Source organism: Colobus angolensis, unplaced genomic scaffold (genome assembly GCF_000951035.1).
Source record: "Colobus angolensis palliatus isolate OR3802 unplaced genomic scaffold, Cang.pa_1.0 Scaffold379, whole genome shotgun sequence".
NCBI lineage: Eukaryota > Metazoa > Chordata > Mammalia > Primates > Cercopithecidae > Colobus > Colobus angolensis.
Window position 1 is genome coordinate 1,400,888 of NW_012117143.1, and position 8,024 is coordinate 1,408,911.

Here is an 8,024-nt window from a genome sequence, read left to right on the forward strand (position 1 = left end):
CCCATCTCTACTAAAACATACAAAAATTAGCTGGGCGTGGTGGTGGGCACCTGTAGTCCCAGCTACTCAGGAGGCCGAGGCAGGAGAATCGCTTGAACCCAGGAGGCGGAGGTTGCAGTGAGCCAAGATGACACCACTACACTCCGGCCTAGCAAGAGAGTGAGACTCAGTCTCAAAAAAAGAAAAAAAAGGGAAGCAACTACTGATATGGCAACAACTTGGATGCATCTCAAAGGAACTATGCAGAATGAAAAAAGCCAGTCTCAAAGGTCACATACAGTATGATTCCATGTATAAGTCATCTTGTAATAGTGACATTATAGAGATGGAGAGTGGATTATGATTATTGGTTGCCAGGGGTTAGAGATGGGAGGCAGGATGGGCAGACCTCTTATGTCTTTTCCCCCTAGCTGCTCTGAGCCCACATGAGCACTTTCTTTTAATTCCCCAAGACAGGTCTAAGTTCACAGCACGTGAATGACCTGCTGTTTCCCAGGGGGAAGGACAGGAGAATCCATATTGCACACTACAGTTCAGAAGCCTCATCGCAATCCTTCTCATTGGCTCCATGTTTCTTCCCACAGGTCTATCAGTTTTCTCATCTTTTTTCTCCTCACCTCCACCCAGCATAACCTCTAAAATCCACGTCATTGCCCATGGACACACGGGAACTCAATTCTTGCCTGTACTTTTCACATCCTACTCAGCAAAACAAAAGCGAGCAGCTTCTAAATGGCTGCCGTTTATGATTTCAGGCATACTTGGGTAGGTAGGGATCATGCTTATTCGGGGTTGTCAGGGAAGTCTCAGTGCATCTACTTATTATGATTATTATTACATGAATATATCCCCTTCTAGCCCATATGCATCTTGAGTGCAGAGACTCTCTTATTCAACTTTTTATCACTCTCTTCTAAAAATCTCGAGTGCTTAGCACAGTGCCTGAAAACAGAAGCTTAAAATATTTGCCATGGGAACAAACGATTAAGTGAATGAACACTATAAGGCACGTGTGACTTACCTTCCTTCCTTCTCTTCTTCCTTCCTTCTCTCCTTCCTTCCTTCTCTCCTTCCTTTTTTCTTTCTTTTCCCCCTTTCTTCATTTCTCCTTTCCTTTGACTTTGGTCCAACATATCGTTTCAGTGCCTAAAAGATGTTGACCAACCATGGCCCACTTTGCCTGTTTTTGTAAATAAAATTTTATTGAAACATAGTGACACTCATTCATTTATGTATTGTCTGTAGTGTGTTCATACAATAGAAGAGTTGAATAGCTGTGACTGACAGTAGAGTTCACAAAACCCAAAATATTTACTATCAAGTCTTTTACTTTTATAGAAAAAGTTTGCCAATCCCTGCTTTTCAGGGATTGGTTGATGAGAAATTTTATATTCCATTCCCGAGTGATAACTCAAGTACAAAACTCATTATCTCATAAAGATGGTTTACATTATTTTTCCTACTGTGCCCAGAATATCAATCATTCATATAGTTTGAGTTAAGATGAATCATCCACATCATCTATTCTGTCTCCCTTGTTTGCAGCTAAGGAAAATAAAGTCTGTATGGAAAGACTTTCATGAAACCTTCCCCAAAATCATCTCACCTGCTTTTCATGTAGTCCAACTTCAAGCCTGCATGAATTAGTAGTAATTCCTAGTGAGTCTTACTAGTAATTCCAAACACTAAATTCGGGGCAACAATTCTACCCATGCATTTGGATGGAACATTTGTACTCAGTGGGAAAGCTAAGGCACAACCCAAACAACTTGAAATTTGCCTCTGAACATTCTGGCCTCCGGAACATACCATGGCTTCCTACTTCAAAGAGAAGGAAAGGACCACTAATGATTCCTTGTCCCACCATTATTTTATATTTTATTATTTCTAATCAATAAGATTCTATTGGTAATTTTAAGAAAGTTTTAGATACTCATGAGAAGCAGTTGTATTAAATGCAGCCTGTGATACTTCTGCAGCATAGTTTTTATTAGTGGACATTACTTTTAGGTCAGTTTTAGGTTTATAGAAAGATGAGCAGGAAGTAAATATAGCCCACTCTTTCCACCCCACCCCAACTAGCAGTTTCCCCTATTGTTAACACCTTGCTTTGGAACGGTACATTTGTTTCCATTGGACAACCAATATTGATGCATTCCTATTAACTAAAGTCCATCATTAACATTAGGGTTCACTCTTGTGTTGTACATTCTACGACCAAACGCATAATACCATGTGCCATCATTATAATACCACATAGAATAGTTTCGGCCGGGTGCAGCGTCTCACGCCTGTAATCCCAGCACTTTGGGAGGTCCAGGCGGGTGGATCACAAGGTCAGGAGGGCGAGACCATCCTGGCTAATACGGTGAAACCCCATCTCTACTAAAAATACAAAAAAAATTAGCCGGGCATGGTGGTGGGCGCCTGGAGTCCCAGCTACTCGGGAGGCTGAGGCAAGAGAATGGTGTGAATCCAGGAGATGGAGCTTGCAGTGAGCCGAGATTGCGCCACTGCACTCCAGCCTGGGAGACAGCGCGAGACTCCACTCAAAAAAAAAAATAGTTTCACCGCTTTCAAAATCCCATGTGCTCCCCCTTATTCATCCCTTTCCTCTTCCTCCTGTGCTTCCCAAATCCCTTTATATCATTGATCTATAGTTTTGCCACTTCCAAAATGTCATATAGTTGAAACCATACATTACATAGCCTTTTCACATTGGCTTATTTCACTTACCAGTAGGCATTCGTGTGCAGGTTGGGTTGACATAAGTTTTGAACTCATAGGGTAAATACCAAGGAGTGTGGTTGCCTGATGTATGGGAAGAATATGTTTAACTTTGTAAAAACACTGCCAAATTTTCTCCCAAAGTAGCTGTATCATTTTGCTTTCCCACTAGTAGTGAATGAGAGTACCTGTCACTCCACATCTTTACTGGCATTTGGTATCATCAGTATTTTAGATTTTAGTTATTCTAATAGGGGTCTCCTTATTGCTCGAATTTGTGTTTCCCTGATGTGTTAGGCTGCATTTGCATCACTATAAAGAAATATCTGAAGCTGGGCAATTTATAAAGATGAGGGGTTTAATTGGCTCACAGTTCTACATGCTGCACAGTAAGCATGGCACTGATACCTGCCCCTGTTAGGGCCTCAGGAAGTTTACAGTCACTGTGGAAGGAGAAGGAGGAACAGGGGCATCACATGGTGAGAGTGGGAGCGGAAGAGAGAGTGGGGAGGGGCTACACTCTTTAAACAACCAGATCTCACGTGAATAGAGTGAGAACTCACTCATTATTGTGAGGTCAGCACCAAGACATTCATGAAGGATCCTCCCCCATGACCCAAACACTCCCCACCAGGCCCCACCATTAGCATTAGGGATTACAGGGATTACATTTCAACATAAGATTTGGAGAAGACAAGCATCCAAGCTATATCACCTAATAGCATATGATGTTGAGCATATTTTCCTATGCTTGCTTTTAAGCTATGTATCTTCTTTGGTGAGGTGTCTGTTCAGATGGTTTGTCAATTTAATTGGGCTGGTTTTTTTTTTAATTGTGAATTTTTAAAGAGTTCTTTACATATTTTGGATACACATCCTTTACCAATAGTGTTTTGCAAAGATTTTCTCCTAGTGTGTGACTTGTCTTTTCATTGTCTTAACAGTATTTTTCACAGACAAGAAAATTCTGATTTTTTTTTCTTTTTTTTCTTTTTTTGAGACGGAGTCTCGCTCCGTTGCCAGGCTGGAGTACAGTGGTGCAGTCTTGGCTCACTGCAACCTCCGCCTCCTGGGTTGAAGTGATTCTCCTGCCTCAGCCTCCCGAGTAGCTGGGACTACAGGTGCATGCCACCATGCCCAGGTAATTTTTGTATTTTTAGTAGAGATGTGGTTTCACCATGTTGGCCAGGATGGTCTCAATCTCCTGACCTTGTGATCTGCCACCTTGGCCTCCCAAATTGCTGGGATTACAGGCGTGAGCCACCATGCCCAGCCCAGAAGATTCTAATTTTAATGAAGTCCCACTTAACACTTTTTTTTCGTGGATCATGTTTTTAGCATCATATCTTAAAACTCATTATCAAAACGAAGGTAATCTAGATTTTTCCTTATGTTATCTTTTACATGTTTTATAGTTTTGTGTTTTACATTTAGATCTATGATTTTTTTTTTGAACTAACTTTTGTGAAAGGTGTAATGTCAGTGTCTAGAGTCTTTCTTTTTCTTTTTCATAAGGAACTCCAGTTGCAGCACCATTTGTTACAAAGACTATCTTTTCCCTTTCTCCACTGAATTGGTTTTACCTCTTTGTCAAAGATCAGTTGGCTATATTTGTATGAGTTGATTTCTGAATACTCTATGCTGCTTCTTTGATCTGTCTATTCTTTCACCAATGCCACACTATTTTTATTATTGTAGCTTTATAGAAAGACTTGAAGTCAAGGAGAGTCCGTCTTCTTTGTTCTTCTTCAATACTGTTTTGACTATCGCATCTTTTTGCCTTTTCATGTAAACCTTAGAATCAGTTTGCAGATATCCGCAAAGTAGCCTTCTAGGATTGCACTGAATCTATGGATCAAATTGGGATGAACTGACACATAACAAGATTGAGTCTTATCCATTCATACAGTTTGTCTTTCCATTTATTTAGATCTCCTTTGATTTATTTCATCAGAGATTTGTAGTTTTTCTCACATACCTTTTTTACTTCTTTTGTTAGCGTAATACATATTTCTCTCTCTCTCTTTTGGTAATAATATTAATGGTGTTGTATTTTGATTTCAAATTCCAATTGTTCATGGCTGGTATATAGGAAAGGAATTCACTTTCATGTATTAAGCTTGTATCCTGCAACCTTGCTATAATCTAGAACTAATTAGTTCTAGATTTGTTTGTTTTGCCAGTTCTTTGGGATTTTCTACAGGGACAATCATGTCATCTGTGAACAAAGACAATTTTATTTTCTCCTTCATGATTCATGTACTTTTTATTTCCTTTTTTTCCTTAATGTCTACAGTGTATTTTCAAAGCAATATATAACTACAAATATGATTACAGACAACAAGGTGCATCCTTGAAGCCAAGATCTACAGTATTTTAATTATAAGTTTTAAATGCATTTTCTAAACACTAGATAAAATTCTTAAAAACAGGGAATTTCTTTGAATGTATTTCCATAGTCTATCACAGAGTCTGTACATGGTAAGCACTCAATGAGTATGTAGTGGGAATGACTGTAAGATGTAATTTTAAAACTTAACATCTATGTCTGGGTTTAAGCAGAAAATAGAATTCACATAGATGCTTCAAATGAAGAGACTTTAACACAGTGGACTCTCAACCATGACTGCCATTAGAACCAAAATTCCCCCCGTCTGAGAGTGAGACATGGGCTTCTCAGGTCATTCCAATGGCCAGCACTAGTTAAAAATCAGTAATAAAAGGGCTACTTGTAGACGTGTAGACAAGATTAAGAAAATCAAACAGGGATGTTGAGGCACTTGCTTTATAAATGAAGAAACTGAAGCTGAGTGAGGAAAAGTAACTAGCTGAAGGTCATGAAGGTAGTTCATGGCTGAGATGGGCTTCAAGCCTAGGGATGTCTAATTCTATACTGTATGCTGCGTTCCACGTGAGTTTTTCTCTGAAACAAAATGTAATGTTTGATCAAGCCTGAAGTAAAAAACACTTTCAAAGTAAACATAAGATGCTCCTTTACTTAAAACCACATCAAATAGATTAAGATCAAAGATTCCCTTGTGTTCTCAAAAGAATTAGCTCCTGAAATAAAACCCATCTAGTTTTTGTGATTAATATAAGACATGTGATGCTCTCTCCTTTTCTCTCCATCTTGCAGATAAAATCATGTCAGGATTTTTCTGGAAAGAGAATGATGAGAAGCCAGAATGAGATATTATATCTGCTAATGTGTGGTCTGGGAGATAGGACACCTGGCAGGGGAGTGGGTTAGGAGGGCAGAGAAGATGTTGACCTCTGATTAGAGCAAATGCCCAGACTTGGATTTCAAAAGCTCCTTCCCTTCCAATGTTGCTGTGCGTAGCATCCTAGCTTTGCCTCTGAACTAAGAACTTTATGCAAACATATTTTCAATTGATCTGCCACTTATTATTGACTAGGTTATAAACCACTTAAAGCTTCTAAGACCAGCAGGTACCTCTTAAAATGAAGTCATCTCCTGGTTTTGTGCAACATGCATTTGTCTTTAAAATGTTTTATATTTTTTATAATTTTCTCCCTCATATTACCTAATTCACAACTCCATTCTATTTTATACACCTTGCATTTCCCTATTCATGCTGAAGCCTCTTCTCACTACAAAATGAAAGATAAAATGAAATGATTCTCAGGAAGGTGCTGAGCTTAAACTGAAGCAAGTTTAGTGGATGCCAGCGGCACCCTGATCTGAAGAAACCTCTCAGGGTCTGCGGCGCTTGCGTGTCAAAGGAAGGTGTGAGCCCAAAGGTCTGGACCCAGCTTATAGAAATGGGACGCTGGTCATCAAATACTGTAGAAGAAAGCAGAACCGAGAGAGAGACAGAGGAAAAAAAAAAAAAAAAGCACTGTAGACGGTCCTCAACGAGGAGTTCTTCAGATAGTAGAATATACAGCTGAAAGAAAGAAGGAAGGAAATCAAGATCAAAGTCAAAATCTTGGTCCAGAGATCTTCAGCCTCATTCACATTCTTACGACAGAAGACACAGGCATCAATCAAGGAGTGGATCTCATGGCTCTAGAAGGAAACTAACTCGAAGTCGTTCAAGGGGTCGAGGGAAATCCTATGGAATTAAGAGGTCTAGGTCAAAAAGCAGAATAAGAAGATCTAGGTGAAGGCCTTGTCCACGTTCTCACAGTCAGAGCAGTGAAAGGTCCAGCCACAGAAGAATGCATAGTTGTTCTCAGGATAAAGAACAACGGAAAGGCAGAGATAAAGAGAAAAGGGGAAAGATAAGGGAAGGACAAGGATTACATAACATTAAACATTGGGAATCTGGAAACATCAAAGCTGGATTAAAACATGTGCCACCAGCTGAACAGGCCAAAGCCAGACTACAGCTGGTTCTTGAATCTGCTGCAAAAGCTGATGATGCATTGAAAGCCAAAGAAAGAAATGAGGAAGAAGCAAAGAGAAGAAAGAAGGAAGATCAAACCACCCTGATAGAACAAGTGAAAAAAGCAAAAGAAATGGAAGCTGTTGAAAGTGATTCCTTTGTTCAGCAGACATTCAGATCAATTAAGAAGTCAAAAAGTTAGTGGAACCTAGTGAGGCAAAATATGCAACTTCAACATCAGGACCAGCATTAGCAGGTGTTGATCCACCCAGTACTGAAAAACGAAATACAACTGAGCAGCATCCCTACTTCTATCAAGTACCAAGATGACAATTCCCTGGCCTATCCAAATTTATTTATAGAGAAAGCTGGTGCTGAGCGAAAATGATTCAGAGGCTAATTGCTCTCTGACAAGAAAGACTAATGGGCAATCCTGTGGCCTAAGTAATGTACATATGGTTGGATTGGATGGCCAGCAGAAACATTGGACATTTAGGTTTTTAAATACCAATATTAACTTTTTGCCCATAAAAAGAATTCAGCTGATTATATAAAAAGGCAATCTTATTTCATTCTTCTGTCATGTAGGCTTGAATATTTGTTGATTTGAATATGCTTGTTTTTAAGCTGTATGTTTTAAACTGTAATATTATGAAAATTAAAACATAAAATTTAAGAATTTGTGAAAATGTTACACTGTTAATAAAGCTAATTATAGATTTTTTAAAAAGATTATCTGGGTGTGGCACGTGCTCTGCAGTAGACTGCAGTTTCCAGAGCTCCCTATTAATGCCTAATGGACCCAGGTTGTCTATCTGGATGCCAAACGCATATGTGTATGTATCTTCTGTCCTGCTTCAGCCAATTCCCTAGTATTGACTGACTTATGAAAGTCAGCAGATGTGTGTGTTTGGGGTTATGTTGTTTTATTTTATTTTGCCATGCAGA

General features: G+C 39.2%; 1 pseudogene; it reads left to right on the forward strand.

Moving 5' to 3' along the window:
• The first annotated feature begins 6,510 nt into the window (after positions 1–6,510).
• LOC105520335 lies at positions 6,511–7,520 on the forward strand (annotated as a pseudogene).
• Positions 7,521–8,024: the final 504 nt, after the last annotated feature.